The sequence below is a fragment of the Petaurus breviceps genome, unplaced genomic scaffold, assembly GCF_028583685.1.
Source record: "Petaurus breviceps papuanus isolate PSGF00001 unplaced genomic scaffold, PetGlider_PUasm1.0 90977, whole genome shotgun sequence".
NCBI lineage: Eukaryota > Metazoa > Chordata > Mammalia > Diprotodontia > Petauridae > Petaurus > Petaurus breviceps.
Window position 1 is genome coordinate 59,674,879 of NW_027187391.1, and position 23,699 is coordinate 59,698,577.

Sequence of the window (23,699 nt, forward strand, 5' to 3'; positions counted from 1 at the left end):
GTCTGCCTCCAGTGTCTGGCTCTGACCACGGACTTCGCCTCCAACATCTCTTCCTCTCCTGGTCGGGGCAAGAAGCTGGCTTTCTAGGCAAGCTAAGTGACCTTCCTCAAGAGCCTGACTCTGGTAAGCCTAGGAAAGGAGGAAGGGGCGGGTGAGGGAAGAAGCTGGGGGCTGGGTGGGAAGGCGAGCCCTGGAGCCACGTGCAGCAGGCCGGCCTGGGACCCGACATTCTATTGGGCGTTCTGGGGACTCGGGGGAGGTGCTGGTTGGCGCGGCCCTGACCCAGGCCGAACCCGGGACTTCTGGAGGTGGGGGACGTTCTGAGGCTGAGCTTGGTGGGGCGGCGCCACGTGCAAGCTCCTGGAATTTGCTGGTCCTCCTCCCCATCCCACCCTCCTTTCTGTCTCGCTCCTCCTGCATGCGCGCGGGCTGCTGCTGCAGCGGCGGCGAAAGCTCGGAGTCTTTAAAGCCTCTGCCTGGGGTGGGAGCGAAGCCGGGTTTCTTGGAGGTGGAGGAGCGAAGGCAGAGGAACGGACATGAAGGGACCCCCAGTCTGCCCAAGTGTAGCCTAAGACGTCGGCCTAGAGGTATCTGTGCAAAGCTTTCTCTCCCTAGAAAGATGTGTCTAGGACACGCAGCCAAAATATGTGTCTGTAACAGAGACCGACAGAGTCGCAGCCCAGTCCTCTTTCCAAAAGGGGGACGTCTCCTTTAAGGAGGGAGCCCTGGGTTACAGGGGGGGCGGGACACCCGGTGCAAATAGAGACAGCTGCAGAAGCTGCTCTGGAGCGATGCTCCTCTTCACTTTCTGCTCCAGCTCCCGCCGCTGCTGCCTCTCTTTCCCCACCTCCTCTTCCTCCTCCTCTTCCTTCTCCTTCTCCTCCTCCACCAGCCTGCACGAGAGCTTTTGTTTTCCGGCGCTGAGGAGAGAGCTGCTATGTCCGGAAAGTTCCCAGAGGGATCGGTTCAGGCCATGCTGCTTGGGCTCTGCAGGGATTCCCCGGGCTTTGTCCTTTGTCCGAGGTGAGGCTTTGGACCTTTCGCGTGCGGTTTTCCGCCGTGGTGGTGGTAGGGTCTTGGAGACTGGGCAGCTGGGGGTGGGATCGCTGGAGGGCTTTCTGTTCTGGGGCGTTTCTCGGAATTCACCTAGGTACACGGGAGCCTGTGGCAAGCAGGCTGTCTAAATTTGCAGAAGTTGGGGCTGGGGGCTGGGTATTTTCAGGCACTGCGAACCCAGTTACAATTGGAGACATCATTTTCTGCAGCGGAGCCTCCTTCAGCAGAAGGAAGACTCCTGGCTTCAGTGGCCTTTCCAGAGGAAATGCCACCCAGTGGACTGGGTGGGCACTCATTTCCCCTGACACTTGCCCCTTCTCTTACAGTCCTTTAAGTCACTAACCCTAAGCCCTCCCTTTTCCCTCCCCCCTCGCACCCCCCTCACTTTCTCCGGAGCATTAAGCAGTTAAGGCCTTCTTGGGAATCAGAGTATGATTTCAGATCTTTCAAGTGTCCGGAAGGTTAGGCATGAGAGGATTAGAAAAGATCTAGAAACCTTTTGAACCTTAGGACAACGTCCTGGCATTTTCGTAGTTAAAATATCTCAAAGGTTTATTAACTGGTATCTGTTGAATTCGGTGAAGAATTGGTTTTGGGGAGATGGAGTTTGGGAAAGGCGGTAGCTCAGGGGCATACAGTGCCTTTTAATATTATTGAACTGGTGGCAGATGTATATCTGTGTCTGTCATTGTTTCCTTAGTTAAATTCTCCAGACAACCTTCATTTCAGATTGTTTTCTTTAACTGATTTCCCTTCCTCCCCTCTCACTCTCTCCTTGCCCATTTTGGAATTATGCAGTTTTGCAGAAAAAGCCTTTTTTGCCCCCTCTGGGTTTTACTAAGGATAACCATAGTAGTAGAAAGAACATCCCTTTCATACCAATTTTGTCCCTTCACACCCCCCCCCCCCCCCAATCCCATTCAAGTTATAAATGAGTACTTATTGTAAAATGTAGACTACGTACCAGTGCTTATTGGAAATACAGGAATTCCTCTAATCATGCTGCAGTGCCCAGTGAAAATGTAATGGTATGATTTTCCCCCCTTCTCCTTTTATATTTATCAGTATTTCCTCTTTATTTTATTTGGTGATTTTACTTTTCATTCAATCTTAGTTTGAGAGACTAAACTGGGAAAATCCTATATCCAGGAATGATAATTGGAAGGCATTACCTGATGTTTCACTCAAATGATTTTGCTGAGAACATTGCTTAACTAAAGGTAAAGGTCTTGATGAATCCAAAGGTGATGTGCCTCAACATATAATGAGTTTTTAGAATAATGTGGTAGAAAAGGCTTTTTGATCTGGTAATAAGACAGCTCAGGTTCAAATCTTGGCACTGCTACTCACTGTGTAACCTTGTACAAATCACAACTTCTCTTGGCCTCCCTTTCTTTATCTGGGAGATAGAATAAGTCATAGTATCTTAGATTTAGAATTAGAAGGAAATTTTAAGGTCTTTTAGCCCAACCCCTTCAATTTTTAGCCAGAGGAAGCTAAGACCCTAAGGTTTCTTTCAATTCCAAAAGCTTATAATTAACTGCAGTCCTCATCTTGCTGCTAACTGGTTGGGTAAATTGCTTAACCTCTTTGGATCTCAGTTCCCTCATCTCTAAAATGAGGGCACAGGAAAAATTTTGTTGACATTTTTGTTTGAAAAATGAATCAAGACCATTTTATAAGGTGAAGAGACTATGTAAACTCAACCAAAGAAAGTAGTAGCATATGGGATTTTTTTTTTTTAAGTATGGAGAAGGGTGTCAAAAGAATTCTTTTAGCATCTGTCTTGGTTATGCTATTACATCTACAGGGGAGTTTAATGTGCATGCTTGCAAAATGGATTGACAGGGATTATGGGAGAGAAGTTCTAGGTATAATAGGAGAATTTTTACAGAATATCATTCTAGAATAAACTTCTAATACTCCTAAATTATATTTGGACAATATATGATCTTTTCTGATCACAATATTTTTACAATTCTTTCAAAAATACTAGGACATGTCCCCTTTACCCCCAAACAAAGTATCATCAGCTTGAAAATTTGTGATGAGCTGAAAAAGATTTTAAAATCAATTGGGGTTAAGTCAAACACTAAGAAATTTCCATTAAACTCTAGTTACCCCTTTATTTTAGAATTTCTGGACCTTGGAGGAAAACCAATGAAACCAGTTTCATTATAATGGGTTCACAAGCTGCTTTAATTTAGCTCCTAGGACTTTATCGATTGGTTCTACTGCATTGAAATTTTGGAGGTGAGTTTATTCTCTTTGATGGATTATAATAGCTGTTTTGTGAGTGCTTGTCTTTGAATGTTTTAAACATTGTTTTGAAATGTGTATTCACATTCAGCCATCACTGACAAGATTAAGCCTTACTTGCTAAATCATATGCCTAAAGAGCAGAGCTATAGGCATTAGAAGCAGTCCCTAGTGACTATCATTTTTGTTAGTATAAATTCCTTTTAATACTATTGTTTGTGTCCTTTGTTTTCATATGCTAACTCTTAATATGACTTGGTCAAGGGCCACAGACATAAACAATTACTACGGAGAGCTGCATTTGCTCCTAGGCTCTTAAAAGCTATTGTTTCTTGTCACAATACAGTTATACCTTGACAGTGTTTGCTTATGCCTAGCATTGCTCAAGCATCTCTAATTTGCTTTCAGAAGAGTAGTACTCTTCATAAAATTATGTCCACCGAGGTAAGTTTTTCTTCCTAGAGTAGCTCCTTAAATTTGCTGGAGACTTTTTTTCTTTTATCTTTAGCCCTCAATGTCTGGAGATTTATTGGGTAGGATTAAAGTCATCTCCCTGGGAGTCAAGCTATATATAGGTAAAGAAGTTTGAGTATTCCATTTTGGGAAACATTGTATTAGATATTGGGTTTGAAAGAAGGGTCAATAAATAGATTGCCTAAGTGCAGTGTATTTAAAATCCAGTGATTCAGTGATAGATCAATAAAGAACATCTCTGGCTGACTTCTGTCAGATGGCACATTACTGATACTTAATGGCTAAATCTTAGACACACACACACACACACATACCACAGACCCTACACATACACTTATGTATGTGTATATATATGCACACACATATACATGCACGTGTAACACCTGTGTTTGTGTGTGCACATGAAGTCAACTGTCAACTGAAGCAGTAATTTCTAGATTTAGAGTAGGAAAGAACCTTAGAGGTCATCTAGCCCAAGCCCTTCCATTTTACAGAAACCTGGAGAGGTTAAGTGAGTTCAGTTCACTGAGTATTAATAATAAATGAGACTCTTTTATGTCCAAGGCACATTCTTAGCACTAGGAAAAATAAAGACATGATCCCTCGGGTAATAAGCAGCAGAGCTGGGATTTGAACCCAGGTTTCTTAATTCCAAATCCACCAGCCTTTCTCTTGTACTACCCTTCCTATTTGACTACCCAGACCAGCATTTGAGATTTTTTTTCATTTACTAATGGGATTGCAAGACATATGTACATGTGTTCTGCAAATGCCCATTGTTGTCTTACAACTAAGGATTTTTTTTATTTTTCAGTTCAGTTCCTCACATCTTCATCAAGTCCTAATTGTGTTCCAGGCACTGGGATAGGCACTGAAGATAGACAAAACTTTAAAAAGTCCCCACCCTCTTCTTAACTTTGGCAGAAAACCTCTTAAGAGCAATTCAGTTTGAAGCTGAACACTCATTTTAAAATTTATTCTGAGGGTTTGAGAGTTTAATTTTTTTTTGCTCCTATATAATTATATGATTTAAAAACAAGGAATCGGTATTTTTTTTGGCTATTGAACGAAAACCATAGCATTTTAGAGATGGATGGGGTTTTGCTAGTTGACATTTTTTTTAAGTTGACATTTTCTTTTTTAGGCCAGATGTGAATTTAATTTCAACTGAATTTGACTACAAAGTGTAGGTACTTTTGTAACCACAAAACATGAAGAACATTCCCAATAATTTGCAGTGTGGGCAGGCTTACATACTCCAGTGAAGGATTTGCTTCAAGCATTGAGCCATATTTGGAAAAGATAATTTTAGAAACTGATGATTTTCTAGCAGTTTTTGGTCTTTGAATTTTATGAATAAGTTAAAGTACCTATGAGTTTTTTTTTTTAAAGCAATCAGGGTTAAGTAACTTGCTCAAGGTTACACGGCCAGTTATTTCTGGGTGTGGTGCTAAGTATCTGCACCTGGATTTGATCCCCAGGTCATCCCGACACTGGAGCTGGTGCTCTTACTCGCTGAGCCACCTGGCCGCCCCTTTTGAGTTTTTTAAAAAAGGTAAATTTGAATAGCTATTAAAACCAACTTATATCTGCCTCCTCTTTCTGTTCCCTGTTGATTACTTTAAAACATGTTTCTAGCCAAATGCTTTTGAGGGTTCTTGTACAAAAAATTCATTAGAAAAGAAAACATTTGTTAAGATAACATTTATGTAGGATCATTGATCTAGAAATCTTAGAAAACTTAGAGGTCATCTATTCTAACCACTTCATTTTCCAACCAAGAAACTGAGGGGCAGAGACATGCTCATGGTCATATAAGTAGTAAATGGCAGAGCTATGATTTGAACTCCCAAATTTAGCCTTCTTTCCATGTATCATACTGTTCAATGTGCCATAGAGTATACAGGATTTGCATTTAGATTCCAGTTCTGCCATTTATTAGACATGTGACTGTAGATAGAAAGGTCACTTAACTTTTCTGATCCTCTGTTTCCTCAGCTGTAAAATGGGAATAATAATACTCTATTTTCTTTTTCACAAGACTTTTATGAGGCAAGTGATTTTAAAATTGTTACCTTTGAGCCATCATTATTACTATGTGTAATTTTGCATGGTGTTATAATAGACAGAATTGTAAATTTGGACGTAACCCCAGAAGGCATCTAGTCTAACATCCTCACCATTACAGCACTCCTTTTTACAATACATTCTCTCATCATTCCTCTGCTTTACTGTTTGCTATAATGGAAAACTTACTGGCAGCCTGTTATATCACTGGACAGTTGTAATTGTTAGAAAGTTCTTCTTATATTGTACCTAAAGCAGCCTCTTCATAAATCCCATCCATTACTAGTAATTCTGGTATTATCACAGTGCCTGATATCATCCAAGTGGAACCCAACTGAGTTGACTTGATAATGATAAGATTTTTTTTTATTGTAGAAAACCTTTATTTTTGAACTATGGTTAAAAGCCAGACTGACTGCTAAATGTATTCTCTAATTTTTAAATTCTATAAATAAGAGTTCATCTTTAATGTAAATTTTGGTTCCCTCCACCCCACTCCCAGAATTTGAGCCCTTTCTCCTCTGAGATTCTTTGTTCCAAAAGATGTGGTTTAGTCATAATCAAAAATTTTTGAAAGTAATGTGAAAGGGGCAGCTAGGTGGCACAGTGAGTAAAGTGCCAGCCCGTGTTCGATTCCGACCTTAGACACTTAACACCCACACCCGCACACACACACACACACACACACACACATACACACACACACACACACACATACAAACTAACCATGTAACCTTGGGCAAGTTACTTAACCCCAATTGCCCTCCAAAGGGCAAAAAAAAATAAAAAAATAAAGAATTTTTTTTTTTAATGTATAGGCTTGTAAGAATCTCACCATCAAAAAAGTAGAGAAAACCTCAAACTCTAGTTGACCAGATGAAGGGGTTTAAGACCATAAAAAAAATAGAGGTAAATTCAGAACTGGAGTTTTTGTTGGAGTTAATTATTGGCCAAGTTAAAGGTACTTTTGATTCAGAGCAGTTCTTAATGATTTTCAGTAAAAGGGCCTCAAATTAGAATTACTGAGCAAGCTTTTGAGTGCCTGCCATGTTCTAGGTACTGTTTTATACTTCATATAAGTCTCAGACTTTGTCCACAAGTAACTTACAGACTAAGTGAGAAGACAGGACATAGTTATGTTCAAAACTACACAAGAAGAGTGATTCCCTTCTTGCCAAGCTCCAGATTACAAAATATCCAAAAGATAATGCATTCAGTTGACCATACTTGCAAATTTCCTACTTATAGGAGATGAGAGAAAGGTGGAATCGTTATGGGTTGGAGCATTTAGGGAGAACAAGATCCTGAGGATAAAATCCTGTTGTCTTGACATGAAGAGGGAAGGGGAGGAAATAAACACTTGCATAGTCCCTACTATCTGTCAGGGTATTAATTCTTTACATATATTTTTTCATTTGATCCTCACAACATTCCTTCAAGGGAAGTGAATAAATACCTTGTTAAAGTGTTTATCTTTTTTCCTAACCCCACCATCAGTATTTCCAGATCCCCAGAGACAGCTCTAAATCTATATCTTCTAGCCATCTCTATAAAGCTAATAGTCTTATTACTGTCTTTAAATAACATTATACAAATTGTGTTACCTTTTTAAATATCTGAAACCACCAGAATAATTCTCTACTTGAGAGCATTCACCATTATAAGTATTTTATATCCATGACCTTTTCGCTTTCTTTGGTGTCCTCATGATCTTTTACAGCTGAATACAGGTTCTGTACTTAATATTTTCCCACATTTTCATTCTGACTGGTACAACAGGTTAGTAGGGGAACTTTGAATTGTCTATGATGATTATGTCATCCCTTTAATTAGTACTTTATGTTTCTAAGCCCTCTCCTTATGGGACTTTTCCTGATTTCCCCAATTTGCCTCAGAATTGTTTTTATATTTACTTGGTATCAGTTTTGTATTTATCTGAGTACATATTGTTTCCTCCCAATAGAATTTAAGCTTCTTGTGAACAAGATTGTTTTAATGCCATTTTTTATCTTCAGTATTGTATCATAGTGTATAAAAAGCCAGTTGGAAGAATTGGATTCATATCCCTACTCTAACACATACTGGCAGTGTGATCCTGGGCAAATCACTTTACCTATCCATGTTGCAGATGACTCTATGATTATACCACACTGCAATGAAGATCCCTGTTTGCACTGGTAAAGGGAGTTTCCTATACCAATGATGACAGGTCTAGCCACTTTTCCTCAATATCTAGCACAGTGCTTGGCACATAGGAAGCATTTAATAAATACGTGTTAGATTGAATCACTTTGAACACACGAGCTAAGTAGCTTGGGAGTTCTCTCCATTTAGCATGTGAGGAAATTGAGAATTAGGTTAAGTAACCTACCCAAGGTCACAGAGCCTAGTAAATGTTGAAGTGGGATTAAAACTCAGGTTTTCTGACTCCAGGTCCCATGATATCTCCACTTACCATCCTGCTTCTTTTCTATATTTTTATTGTTACTCTTATTGAGAAACAAATCCTAATGCTTTAGTGATTTGGTTGATTTGGGAAAAAAAATTCTCAGGGTATCTTAGTATTCTTAATTTCACATATAAACAAACTGCTCACCTTCCCCCCGCCCTTTACTTTCATTATTACTTATGCTTGTGGACAGCTTAAGGAAGGAGCTGGGATACTGATAGGGAATGAATGAATCTTTAGATATTGTTAGTAGTAATAGCAGTAATAAAGCCTAGAACCAAAAAGCTTCTACCAAAAATAGAAATTATTTCCACGCAAATGTTGCATGTCATGTTGCAGGGGAAAATCCTCTGGAGTCAGAAGATTTGGGTTTGAATTCTAGTTCTGTTGTGAACTAGTTCTAGTTCTAAGTGACTCTGCAAGTCACTTAGCCTCTCTAGGCCTCAGTTTCCTCATTTGTAAGATGAGAGGGTTGGGCTAGATAATTTGTTCATGTCACTATGCCCCAGCACTTCCACTGACATCCTCTTGCCTGATGAATAACAGTTAAGCCTACAGAAGATACAGCAACTGTGCTCTTCCTTGCTTCTTCTCTTGTTTATATACTAAAATATGACATCTCCTACCATCAACCCATTTAGACTGGCTGAAGCTTGATGGTACTGTATATAGTCATAGTGGGTGATACATAGGAGGACAGGAGTTTTTCTTCCTTTGTAGGGATAAATTGCTGTCTTTTTTTTTAAAAAAAGAAAGGAATAAAAAGCCCAACAATTGGCAGACATAGAAGGTAGAAGTGAGCTTGCTACCCAGACATCACATTGGCAACTCTAGCAGATGTATTTTTAGTCTGGACAGGGTATGGCTGAGATAGAGGGAAGATGGTGCTACAATGAAGTAATTTGGGTATTTTATAACTGTGAGCCCAAGTGCATTTTGTACAATGTAAATTTTGTGTAAAACCAGAGATGAGGTCAGGAACTATGTCTTCTTTGTTGTACCTTACCACTCTAACAATACATTACTTGCTTTAACACGTTCTGCTTCAGCCACACTTTCTCCTTCTTGCTATTACATGGGACACTGTCGACTCTGTCTCTTTGTGCAGGCCGTCTGTCCGTGACCTGCAGTACACTCTTCACTTACTTCCCTTTTCTTTCAAAATTTTTTTCAAATTTTTCTTTCAAAATTCAGCTTGAATATCACCTCTTTGGTCAGTGAAAGGAATGCTGGCTTGGTAGTTTACAGGATTTTGGTTCAGATCTCCTTTATGATACTATCTGTGTGACACTGGGTAAATTACTCAATCTTCTTGGATCTGTTTCCCCATCTATAAAATGAAGAGGTTGAACTAGAAGGGCCCTGAGATTTCTTCCAGTTTTGGCTCTACCATCCTTCTATGTTAAGCCTTTCCAGATCCTCACTGCTGGTCATCCCCTGCAGATTCCTGTATTTATTTAGTTCATATTTGCATTTTACATATACACATATGTGTGTATACTTATATATACAAATTCTATCTCTCCCTAATCTTCTCCTTTGATAGAATGTAAGGTCCTTGAAGGCAAGGGCTATTTCTCATCTTTTTTCTATTTATATCAACCTAGTACAGGGGTGGGGAACCTGTGGCCTTGAGGCCACATGTGACCTTCTACATCCCTAAGTGCAGTCTTTTGGCTTCCTCCAGATTTTACAGAACCCCTGGTCTAGCACATAATAGACACTTAATACTTAATTATTGACTTATTTGTATGTTCTGTAGTGACTTGCACATAATTGTATATAATAAGTATTTTATTTGAGTATTGGGTATACAATGAGTTTTTATTGAAAATAAGTGTTTCTTTTGAAAGCATATTCATGTCCATTGCTAAGAAGTGGACTGTCTTCTGAACCTGTAAAGTAAAGTGATTATGAACTAATTCTAATGGACTGATAATGGGTCACGTTAAGTAAAAGCAATTTAGCTGCTTGAATTTTTTAGCCTGTTGCTATGTTCCTTTATCATTAAAAGACTTTAATATAAAAATAATAAAGAAAACATTTTACATAAAATATATTCACATATTACATATATCATATAATAGAAACATATGTAATATATAATATGCTATGCATATGTATATTACACTTAATCATTTTAAATTGAAGATTGCAATGCTAGAAACTCCCCATGTTTTACTGTTTTGGGAGAATAAAGGTACTGTCTCCCTTTGTTGTAAAATAGATGTCTAAAGTAATAAGTGGCACTTTCTTTTTTTAAAACAGACATAAGTAAAAATAAATACATATGTTTAAGTCTAAGGATTTATTAGGGTATGTTAGATGCCATTTGTTATATTGATTAGAATGCATAGCAGCATCATGTTGTAATGGAAGGAATGTTGTACCAGGAGGCAAAAGACAGACTCTGCCATTAAATAGATGTATGACCTTGGGCAAATAGCTTAGTTTCTCTGGGCCTCAGTTTCTTACCTGTCCAGATGGAAGGTTAGATTAGATTAGATTAGTGAATCATTTGGGACACATTAAAACTTAGACATCATATAATCTCTTTTCATTTTATAGGTATGGAAATTGAAGCCTAGAGAAACCCAGCCTTTAATGCCTTACACTCCTCTTTCTACATTAGCTCATGACTAGTGGTAACATAACTGAGTTATGTCTTTTCACTTAACAAGGTTATTGTGTGGAAGATTATTTTGCCAACCTTGAAATGCTATATAAATGAGGTGTTATTATTTTCGTATTTTTACTGGCAGTCTGTCCAATAATTTTACTCCCTTGGAATCATCATGGTTTTATGGTGTTTAGTTTAAAAAAAACAAAAACATATGAGAGATCACTCTACTTTGAAACCATGATGACACCAAGATATTAAAATTTTTGGATAGGCTGAGGGCCAAAGAAACTAAAATAATGACTCACTTATATAGCACTTTAAGGTTGGCAAAATACTTTCCATGTAACAACCTTGTTATGGGGGCAGTATAAATATTGTTATTCCTGTTTTATATGTGGAGAAAATGTAAGAAGAGAAACAAAGGACAGTTAAGAAAGTATTATCTCTTAATGTAAATAGTTATATTTACTCTAGATACTAACAGTACCTCAAGTGAATGCAGAACCACACTTGACAGATTACCAGCTTTTGTGAAGAGATAAATTTTTTTTTCATATGGATAGATTACTTTTTTTAGGGTAACATGTACTTTATCTCAAAATAGAATAATGACTAGACTTGACCTCGAAAGGGAACAAGAGGTAAATGAATTCCTTTGGACTTGAGAGTGAGGATGCAGGAAAAAGAAACTTTTCTGGTAATTTTGTGAAGGAAATGAAAGTTAACTTTGAATTTTTCATAGTAATAAAGCAGAAACTCTTTGAGACTTAACACCTGCCTTAGTGTAGCCTTGATTTATTTCCTTTGTAAAGATGCATTTTCAGTAAAGTGATTTGATCTCTACTTTATCTAAATTTGTGTATTAATTAACTCTCTTAGACCCCCTCTGCTTTATTGACTCCTTGTGGCATAGAGATGATGATGTGTTCCCAATAGCACTGAATACTGAAGCAGGACTTCTTTCAGGCCCTACCAACTTCAAAAGTTTTTTTTTTTTAATGGATTGTCAGCTAAAGATTAGTCTGGCCAAATTTACAGAGACTTATCACTAGAAGGTTGGCCAACAGATTTTTTGGAGGGTGGGGTGGGAGGTGACACAGCAAAGCATTGTTGTCTGCTTATTGGAAGACTTATGATCTGGGCTTGTGGAGGGATTACCCACACAAGTAAAATTATGGATTTTTAAAATATTGATCTGTACTAGCATAATTTTATGTCACTGAAGTTTATGGCTAGTCCCAGAGTTCATGTTACCCCATAGTTTTAACTTAAGTCATCAAAACTTCTTTCCCTACCAAATGGTGTTATGCTTTCTGTAGCACTTGCTAATGAAGAGTAAAAGTGGTCAAGAGGGCTTGAGGGAAAGGCTCTGGAAAATCCACATGCTATATATTAAATAGCTATATATATGTATATATATACATATATACACATATATATGCACACATATATGTACGTGTATATTTGTTTCAGTTATATGTGTAAGTCACTTTCTAGACTCAGGTTAATAAGCAAGGTGACACAGTGTTTGCTTTTGAAAATAGAAAATGAAGTTTCATGTGTCAAGACATGATAGCAGGGTGCTTAGACTGCTTCTTCACACTCTCTGGTTCCAATTTTAAAATCTCACTTTTCCTAGCAGGTACATTTTTCATTGTTGTCTGGTATCTCTTTGTGGCAATGGCTTCTTTCTCTAAACACTAGTCTTCAAGTAGTGTTTTTCAGTTTCATCAGGGGTTTAAGTTTATAAGCCATATTTTAGAAAACTAAAGTGTCCATATTCTTTTTAAGCTCCAATTCACCAGTTTGCTATAGTCATATCCAACTGTTTATTGCATCAGATTTCTGGGATTTGCCTTTAGTAGGGAAAGCTCAACATACCCTTCCTTGAGCTCTGTTCCTCTTTTTCTCTTTTGATCTTTCTTTTATTAATCTGGATGACAAACTACAGTTAGTGGTTTTGTGGTCGTTGTTTTTTTTTTTTTGTCTTGGTGGCTTATTTTTACAAGAGGGAATCATTATTCAAAAACTGATTTTAAAATGATTGTATCATTTCAGCAGACTTTTTTTTTTAAAGAAGAAAGTCTTTGTTTTTTGTTTGTCCCTCTTCTATGAATAAAAAGGTCCTAAAATTTCTTGCAAGTGAATAGGCCAAGGGTGGGGAACCTGGCTACATGTGACCTTGCGGCTGAAATTTCCCCACTCCACGTATAGGCTGTTATAGTGGATGAAGTACCAGATCTAGAGTGAGGGAGACCTGAATTCAAATGCAGCCCCAAGCTTTTACTAGCTATGTGGTTCTGGGCAAGTCACTTCACCTCTGCCTCAGTTTTATCTTTACCAATAGACTGGGAATAATAATTGCACCTCCCTCAGAGTTGTTGTGAAGATAAAATGAGGTCATATTTATAAAGTGTTTTGCAAACCTTCAAGTGCTATTTAATCTGATTGTTGCCCCATTGAACCAGACTACTCAAAATTATGGCACCTTACCTTCTCCTTTATAGAGCTCCAATATGTTTTTTCTCTTTGATATTAAAACTTTCATTGGCTTCAGTAATTTGGCCTTGACCATACCATTACCAATTCCACAAAGAATTCTAGAGACTTTTTTTGATTCTGTTCCTTACTCCATTTCTACCTGGGAACAGGTGGAAAGTAGTACACAGAAAACATGTGATGCAAGATTCAGCAAATTTAGAGAGGAAGAATAATAAACTAATGATCCCCCCCCAAAAGTTCTATTTAAATGCTAATAGTTAGGGATGTGATCCTGATAATTGGCAGCGATTGCAGGGATGTGATCCTGATAATTGGCAGCGATTGCCATCTGATCTCAGGTTAAGGCAAGAATCTGAGGTTATGTTTTTCTTAAAATATCGTAGATGAGAAATATGAACACAATAGTAGAACAAGGGATAATGGAGAAATGACTAGAATCAATGATCTAATAAATTTTGGGTAAAATCCAGTTGACTTGAGTAAGACCTTTAAAAATTAAACTTTAATGTTAGTAAACTAAACATCTATATTTATTTTCTTTCTTATTGAAATAAGCTTATTTTCATTTTTTCTTATTTGAATTCCACAACAATTTATTAAATGTTTGCTACATTTATTTCACTTAAGTACTCCAAATACAAAGAGGAAAAATGACAGTCCTTGCTCTCAAAGAGCTTATAATTGAAAAGGATGAGGCTAGGGGAAAGAAATCCAACCTACATATAAATAAGTAGTATGTAAAGTTCTAAGAAGTGTGGGGGAGGGGGGGTGGGACGGGAATAGAGGAAGAGAGAGAGCAAGAAATAGTGCTCTAGGAAAAATTCAAGAGAATTTGCTTTTAGCTGGAGAGATCAGCAGAGACTACATGGAAGAGGTAGCCCTTGAGATTTACCTTGAAGAAAATTAAGGGTGTCAGTGGGCAGAGATGTGGAGAATGAGTTTTAAAGGATAAAACATTGTATTTTAATCCCAATTTACGCCCTTGTTTTCACATTTGAATGATTTATATTTATCTAAAAGTGATACTGGGAAGTGAATGAAATTTGAGGTTTATATATGATAATTTTATAATTACTAGTAACACTGGGATCCATAAACACAGGATCTTGTTAGAGGTTTTAAAAAAAGCTGTATTAAAATGAGGTGCTTCTGATCCTAAATTCCCTCAGAGGTTAGGTATCTAAGGCTAACCTGTTGTATATAAAATTCCTTATTGCAGTAGAATAGTGATGTTTCAGTATCTGAGATTTGTAGGGAGGAGGCAGTCCTATCTTCTGCATGTTCAGTATCTGGGACTTAGGCATCTGATTTCTTTGGAACCTGTGCTACTTCTTATAAATGTAAAATTCTGCTTATTCTATTCAATTCTAGCATCATGAATATTCAGTGAGAAATGCTTTCCTCCCAGAGAAATTGCAGTGTTCTTTTTCTTAAAATATTTTTTGGTTAGTCGTTGGGCAGTATGTCAAATTTTGCATTTGGACTGTCAAGTACAATAATTCCTGCTATTGTTTACAGTTTATATGAAGGAAAAATAAGGAAATATATTTATTGTTTTGCTACACCAGTATCAGTTACTGCCTTGTACATTTGTTGGGACTGGTGGAAAGAAAAGGAAAAGTAGACCTTATCAGAGCATAATCAAACTGTCATGTGCATAGGGGAATAAGCAGTGGGTGGTAGAAGTTCTAGTAAACAGTTGATTGCCTTTTGAGGGGGATAGTGACCATTCTTCAGGTAATGGACAATCCATTGTCTAATCACTTTCTAATCTAATCTAATCACAGTTTATGTCTTCTTAGTTTAAGACTAAGAAAATTTGGTCAAGAGAATCAGCTGTGGACACTTAGTTGCAAGGGCAGGTCCCTCTAGTTTCATGTTCTGAGCCAGCCACATGTGAGAGTTTGAAGGTTTTAATTATACTTGGCATGTTTCCACTGGAACTTGGAAGCAGCCACCTCACTGAAATGTGGTGTCACTTGTGACACTATCAGTGGGAAACCAGTAACAAACAAAAACCCTAGGGCCTCCACTGGGACACTTTATTTTTTTCTCCCTGGTGACTTCATGCTGTAAGAGAAAAGCCAAAGCTGACTTCTAGAATACAGTCATTTCATCACCTGGGTTCTTTTTGTTTAAAAGCTCTTTTACGGTGCCTCAAAAAGAAAATTCAGCATTTCTTGATTAAAGCAAATAGTGCTTCCTTTCTAGCACCTTTTTTTAAGAGTCAAGAAAAGGTTGGCTATTTTATACTCAAGAGATACTGCATGGATGGAGTTTAGTCATGTTGCTTTATATTTAAAGCTTAGAGGTTGTCACTTGTTAAGTCAAGTTAGACCTTAGAAGTTATCAAGCGTGACGTTCTCATTTTACAAATGAGGAAACTGAGGCTCATAGAGGTTAAGTGACCTGCCCAGGAACACACAGCAGGTGTCTGAGGCAGGATTTGGACTCAGGTCTTTCAGTTTAAAGTCTAGTACTCTACTGTGTGTCTGTTTATGTGTGTGTTTAAAGTGCTTTCCATCGGTTAATTATTTCTTATTTATCCTGCATATAGCTTATTTGTATGTTTGTTGTCTTCCCAGTTAGATTGTGAGCTCCTTGGAGTCAGGGAGTATTGTTTACTTCTTTATATATCCTCAGCACTTGGCATAGTACCTGGTACATAGTAGGTGACTATTAAATGTTTAATGATTGATTAAAGTGTTGAAGCTGTTGTTATAGTTCTTTACCATAAACAAGCTCTATATGATAGGTAAAAATACAGAATTAGGCCATATGACCTTGGGCAAGTCAACCCCAATTGTCCTGCCCTCCCCCTCCAAAAAAATAGCAAAAAAAATTATTATTAAAAATACAGAATTGGGCAAAAGACAAATTAGGAGGTGGCTGTTCTTTTACAGGAAAAATCTTCGCTTTATAAAAAAGATTTGCTAGGTTTCTTTTTCTCTTTTCCCCCAGGTAGTACATTTTATATTATTGGATTGATTACACTTAAGTTTCTGTTCAGCTGCTCAGTAGTGTATCCATTGTATATAGACATCTAGCTGGTAGTGGAAAGATAGCTGGATTAGTAGTCAGAGGACCTGGCTTTGAATCTGCCCCAGAGATGCCATTTTGCCTCACCAGGCCTCTTTTTCCTTATCTGTAAAATGAAGAGCTGGACTCTTGTATTTTTATTCTGCTTTCTAGAAGTATCTGGTTTTGTTTTCTTGCTTTTTCCTTCCTCTCAAACTCTTAAAAAGTAAACCCATAAAGCCTTTCCTTAAAAACAATAAAAACTTTTAGCTTTCTCCTTTTGGACCCCTCCTACCTACATTAATCGTTGAGAAGCTTTGCTGTGTTTTTCATCCTGCTTCCTTTAGTCAGAATGAATCTTTTTTTCTTCCCATTCCATCTGAGTATAAATAAGATCCATTTTCTTCCCCTCTTCTAACAAAACGAGATGTTAAAAAACAAACCAAAACGAAATCCTTCCCCTCAGTTCAATTCACCAAGTATTATTAAGTTCCTACTGTGTTCTAGGCATCAAGAACCCTGGGCCTGGAGTCAGGAAAACAAGTTTAAATTTTGCCTCAGACCCTATATGATCTTGGGCAAGTCTCTTGACATCATTTGAAAAATGGGAGAGTTGATACTGGCATTCATCTCCCAGTATTGCGAGGGTCCCCTTGTATATGTATAAAATGTTCTCTAACCATAAAGCACCAGGTATATTCAGAAAATCCTGCACATCCTTCAAGGCCTATAATATGTTCCAGAGAACCTCTCCTGACTGCTGTAGCACACAACAGTCTCTTCTTTTAGAGAGGCATCTGGTGGCCCAGTGAAATGATGAAGACCCGAGTTCAGATGTGACCTCGGACGCTTACTAGCTGGGTGACCTTGGGCAAATCACTTGACCTCTTTTTGCCTTAGGAGCAAATAAGATATTTGTAAAGTTCTTATAGTGCCTGGCACACATAGTGGCACTAGATAAATGCCAGCTATTTATTGTTATTATTATTGTTATTGTTATTATTATTATTGTTATTGTTATTAAATGGCCCCTTCTTTCCAGTAGCTTAAGTTCCCTTGACTTTGTTTATCTTCCTGAAACCATTCCCCATTCTCTCTTTATCCCTTCACTGACAAATTTTTGAGAAGAAGAGTTTATACTTTCTGCCTTCCTACCTACTTATTCTTTAGCCCAGGGAATCTGGATCTTTCCTCTCGTCACTTAATGGAAATTGTTTCCTAAAAGGTAACCAGTGTCCTAATGACTAGACTTCAGGTCCTTTTGTTTGTCCTTACACACTCTCTTCAATATCTTATAGTCCCTCCTTACCAGGATATTCTCTTCTCTTTTGGCTTCTGTCACATTGCACTGTCTTGGTTCTTTTCCTAATTCTCTTGTCTGACCGTTCATTCTTTTAGCTTGTACATAGTCCGTGTTTATTTTGTCAGTTTGAGGAGTTTATCCTTCCAGTCCTAGGGTCATATGATTTGGATCTGGAGGGGACCACAGAGATCATCTCTTTTACATCTACCATTTTACAGATGGAGAAATTGAGATCCAGAGAGTCAAAGCAAACACCCTACAGTCACACAAGTAGTGAGTGGTAAAGTCAATATTTGAATCCAAGTTCTCTGACTCCTTCATTATCTGGATTTTGATGGAGAAACCACCTATGCAGGCTCCTTTGAGGTGCTGTAGGTAGGATTCTGAGGCTTTTTCAGTGGGCTAGAGCAGAGGTTCCCAAACATATTCAGCCTACTGCCCCCTTAAAAAAAAATTCCTCAGACCCCCTGGGGTTAAGTTAGGTTGACCCTTATTTTTGTTGAGCACCCCCCAATTGCACCTGAGGCTATCACCCCCCTGGATTGCTACAGTCCTCCAAGGGGGTGGTATTCTCCCCTTTGGGAACCTGTAGGCTAGAGGAAATAAGGCCTGACTTGAATCCTTTAGAGCCTTTGCTGCTTATGTGACCTTAGGCAAGTTATTTCTCTCTTCTGAATCTCATTTTCCTTATTTTGAAATGAGGGAGTTGGACTAAACAATAAAAACTAGTATTTATGTAACAACTTTAATATTTGCAAACTTCTTTATACATTTTCTCATTTGAATTTCATAATAATCCTCTGAGGTGAGTCCTACCATCGTTGTCCTCACGTTTCAGATAAGTAAACTGAGGCTTACCAAGTTGAAATGGATCGTGCATGGTCACATAGCTAGGGTCAGAGGTAGTAACAGTGTCTCCTGTTTTTTTGCACAAGATACTCAGTCTCCTGACTTTGTGTTTTTACTGGCCGTCCCATTGCCTGAATATTCCCTCTCCTTATATCTTTCTGCTGATTTCCCAGCTAAACTTACACCTTTGACAGGAATCCTTTCCCAGCCCCCCGTTAATTCTAGTGCTTTTCTTCAGTTGATTATTTCCGATTTATTCCATAGAGCTTGTTTGTCATAGTTGGTTGAATGTTGTCCCCATTAGATTAAGAGCTCCTTGACAAGCAGGGATTGTCTTTGGCCTTTCTTTATATCCTAACCACTTAGGAAAGTAACTTACACGTTGTGGGCACTAAGTAAATATTTATTGACTCACACTTTTACAGATTCATTTCTTGGTACTCCTGTCAAACCTAACTACCTGTTCTTGAGTGAGCATGCTCCAGACTAAAAAAAAAAAAGGGAAAAGAAAATGGGGTAAATAATGTTCTATCATAGCTTCTGCACAGTTGTCACTTGGAGCTCCAAAACTAAATTTTAAACCCTGAATATTTCAAGAAAGTCTCAGATTTTTCAGCATCTTCTCAAGTACCTCATATTCCCTCCCTCCCCCCTTTCACAGAGGTGTTATCAGGTCAAAACAGGTTTGTCATCTCTGAGGATGAGTCAGTATTGCTCTTCAAAATTAAAATTTTGAAATGGCATCTAGTAGAGCAGAATAGTCTTTCAATCTGTGTTCTTTGTCTAAATTCCCACTCAGGAAGAATGTTAGTACCCCTGTGTATTCCCTTATGTTCATTATTGAAATATACTCTGGCATTTAATTTTATTTGCATACTGTAGGACAGGATTTTGAGTTCTCTCCTTAAATTTTAATTTTGTGGTTGCACAAATGGATTATCTTCCATGAGGTTACCTGGGGACTCTGGTGCTGTTGAGAACATTGCAAGTGGTAGAATTTGAATTTGGTAACACACTGCAGGTTTTTAGTGAGGAAACTGAAAAGAACCCTGTGCCCTTCCTCCTTCTCCGCCCCCTCCTTGGTAATCAGTGCTATGGAGGCATTGTTAATAGGGATTGGGAAAATGAGGAAGATTATGGAGCCCCTCTGTTTCTGTCACATTTTAGTTTGGCCTTGGAGTTAAGGTACTCCTCATGAGTGGAATGTACTTTTATCACCCCCATCTCATAGAATTCTATTCATCCTACAAAGCACACAGTTCACTAACCACCTAAACAAGGTAACTGCTGATCTCCCCCTTTCTCCTATTTCCCCCCTCCCCCCATCTTCTGCCTTTGGAAATTACTTTGTATTATTTCTTGTATACCTTGTATTTATTCAGTGTCATGTTATATCTATCAAACTAGTAGAATACAAGTTTTTATATGAACTTTTTCTTATTTGACTCCTATTTCATTGCCTAGAAAAATTACAGAATTTGAGATTTGGAAGGGACTTTGGTGGCCATCAATTCCAAAATTCACAAAAGGAATCCTGACTATAACATACCAGACAAGGTGGCATCTAATCTCTTCTTGAGGACCTGCAGTTTGGGAGGAAACCACCACCTCTAGAAATAGCCCATTTTACTTTTGGACAGCTCCAATTATTGGGAAGATTTTTTTGTGGGTTTTTTTTGTTTGTTTTTTCTTTTTTGCTTTTTGGAGGGGGGAAGGCAGGGCAATTGGGGTTAAGTGACTTGCCCAAGGTCATATGGCTAGTAAGTGTTAAGTGAGGCTGGATTTGAATTCAGATCCTCCTGACTACAGGACCAGTGCTCTAATCACTGGGCCACCTAGCTGCCCCTATTGGGAAGGTTTTTTTACTCCTGAAATCAGTACTAAATTTATCTCTTTGTGCTTTCCAGCCACTTGCTCTTGGTTCTGCCCTCTGAGGCCAAATAGAATGAGTCCTAATCCGTCTTCCACATTATAACTATTCACTATTCAAATATTTGAAGATAGAAATTATGTTTCCCCTCTGTCTTCCCTTCCCTAGGCAACATGCCCACTCAGTTCCTTTAGTTGATATTCATATGACATTTATTCAAGGTCATACACAATCCTGGTTGCCCTCTTCTGAACATTTTCCAAGTTATTGATGTCTTTCTTAAATCGCGGTGTCTGGAATGGAATATAATACACCAGATAAGGCCAAAGGATGATAGAATACAATAAGTTTATCAAATCCCTATTTTTGGAAGTTATGACCCAAATATGGCCCAAATTTACTTAGTACAGTACATAAACATATTTTTTTGGCCAATGCAGCATGCTGGTGACTTATTGAATTTATAGTCTGATAAAGCTGATTTTTTTTTATGCCAAATGATACTTTACCTTTATCTCTGTTTAATTTCGTTGTATCTAGCTCAGTGCTCTAGTCTTTTTTTTTTTTTTAAGCAGTCGGGGTTAAGTAACTTGCTTAAGGTTACAGGACCAGTTATTTCTGGGTGTGGTGCTGAGTATCTGAGCCTGGATTTGATCCAGGTCATCCCGACACTGGAGCCGGTGCTCTCACTTGCTGAGCCACCTGGCTGCCCCCCAGTGCTCTATTAACCCATCTGATTCTATTGTCTTCTAATCCAGAATTCTCCCTCTTCTCCACAAGAACACTATGAGGTATTTTATCAGAAAGTTTGATGAAATCTAGGCAAATCCATAATAGGTAAATTAATCTGTTCTTGATAAAGCTATGCTGATTTTTATAATCACAGTTTCCCTATCTAAATATCTGCCAACCATCTCTTTAATGAACCAGTCCAGAATTATCCAAGGAATTGATATCAAGTTTCCTGGAGAGACTATTCTTTTTCTCTCCCTCCCTCCCTCCCTTCCTTCCTTTCTTCTTTCTTTCCTTCCTTCCTCCTTTCCTTCCTTCCTCCCTTCCTTCCTCCCTCCCTCCCTCCCTCCCTCCCTTCCTTCCTTCCTTCCTTCCTTCCTTCCTTCCTTCCTTCCTTCCTTCCTTCCATGATCAGGTACTTTTTTTTTTGGAGGGGCAATTGGGGTTAAGTGACTTGCCCAAGGTCACACGGCTAGTAAGTGTTAAGTATCTGAGGATGGATTTGAACCTAGGTCCTCCTGACTCCAGGGCCGGTGCTCTATTCGCTGTGCCACCTAGCCGCCCTGTGCATTTGATTTTAAGGGACTGGAAACTGATCCCCCTGAGATGGTGAATGATAGTAGTGAAATAATAAATACCATTGTAGCCAGATTTTATTATGGATATGGAATGTGGTATCAGAATTTAGCCATGTGTTGCCAGATGGGGGTGCAGGGTTGCTAAGGAAACATGTTAATATTATAAATGAAATGGCAGCTGAGCTGTCCCCAGAATGTCAGACAGCGTTGGAGGTAGTATTTTTAACCCTAGTGAATGGACAAAGAGATAAGCCAAAGTAGCATAGTTGAATTATATTGGCTTTCAAGGGTTGAAAGCTGAGGTTTATGTAGGAAATTAAGATATTCCTGGGAACCAAATGTCTAACTCTTTCTGAAAGGTGATCTGAAAGCTTATTTCAGGGTGAGGAGGGAGGCACACTAACACTTTGTTGTCTTAATGCTTCTGGGAACTAAGCACTGGGAATGTTTTGGCACTTTAAAAAATTGTGTGACTGATTTAATACTTTGTTTTTCTGCCTTTGTGGAGTGCAGTACTTCAGTGATAACTGGATTCTACTTAACACCCATCTCTTGCTTGAAAGTAAGTGGTGATGCTGTATTCCCTCTGGAGAAGCACTGGCACTTTTCTAAGGAATAAGGCAGATTTGAGCAGATTTGAGACAACATATGTAGTAATGTGGATAGCAGAATTGAAGGAAAGATTTTTTCCCCTTCCATACTAATGAAATCATCATTATTTTAGAATTGGGTTGACCTTACAATAGGAGTGTTTGCTTTTTTTTAACCTGAGATTCATGAACATGTTGTTTTTTTTAAATTTTGATAACAGTATTTCAACATAATTAGTCCCCTTTTTAATCCTATATATTTTATTTTATGTATTTAAAAGCATTAATCTGTGAAGGAGTCCATAGTCTTTGTCAACCAATCTAGTTTCCAACCCCCCACCCCCAGTTTTTATAGTTGAAGGAACTAAGACACAGAGAGAATTAAATGACTTTTCCAAGACCACATGACTAATAAGTGAAGAACCTGGATCACAATCCCATGTCTTCTGGTTCCCCGTTTAACATTCATTCTATTAGACCATACTCATCTTTCCTTTATCTTCCTTTTTTTTCTCTCTCTCTGCTTCCATGCCCTACTTTTTTTTTTTATCACTCTGCTTCAGGTGGAGTTTAAAAAGAAATCAATACATTTCAGAAACGTTGTAGAAGCAAGTAAATACCAGCAATTGCATTTATAGTATGTGGAAATTTTCACTCCAAATAATGGGTTCTAACATAGTTTTCAACTTCCCATCTAATAATAGTGGGTTATCCACTCTTTGGGATTATTTGTGGCAAAATGTCTAATTCAGATTGGTTCCCTTCCTTCATCATTATTTGGTGTGTGTGTGTTCAAGAAACACAACCCTTAGAAAACATAATTAGGAAAGAAATTCTGCTACTGTACACCTCACACATTTCTTTCTAGTTGTGTTTTAAATTTTTCATGCTATTTTCTCCATGAGAGTAAGTGAAAATTAATTGTAATAATCAATAAAAGTATGGTGTTCTAGGCGATTTAGACTTACTAACAAGAGGGACCCTTTTAATCCGAAGCTAGATTTATTGGGAAAACTCATTGTCTTCATGAACACTACTATCGCTGGTACAGGCCTTTAGTACTTCATGCCTGCTGGTTCTCCTTGTGTCGTCTTTTCACATTCTAGTCCATCTTCCAGTCAGCTGTCAAATTTATCTTCCTAAAGCATAGGCCACCTTTCTGTTGAATATACTCCACTGGTTCCCTATTTATTGCCTTCCGTATCAAATAGGAAGTCCATCCTGTGTTTGACTTTTAGGGCCTTTCACATCTTGACCCGTGCTATCTTCCCTGTCTTTTTCCAAGTTCCTTCCTTCCACATGCTCTGCAGCTCAGTGACTCTGACCTTA

The 23,699-nt window shown here is 38.3% G+C and overlaps 1 protein-coding gene across 2 annotated transcripts in view; it reads left to right on the forward strand.

Annotated features, from left to right (window-relative positions):
- The first annotated feature begins 323 nt into the window (after positions 1 to 323).
- GPR63 (G protein-coupled receptor 63) overlaps positions 324 to 23,699 on the forward strand; it is a 49,418-nt gene continuing 26,042 nt past the window's right edge. For both annotated transcript variants that reach the window (XM_069077199.1, XM_069077200.1), the window contains exons 1-2: positions 324 to 1,023; positions 3,191 to 3,309. The gene's annotated coding sequence lies outside the window, so the exon portion shown is untranslated. The remainder of the gene's footprint in view (positions 1,024 to 3,190; positions 3,310 to 23,699) is intronic.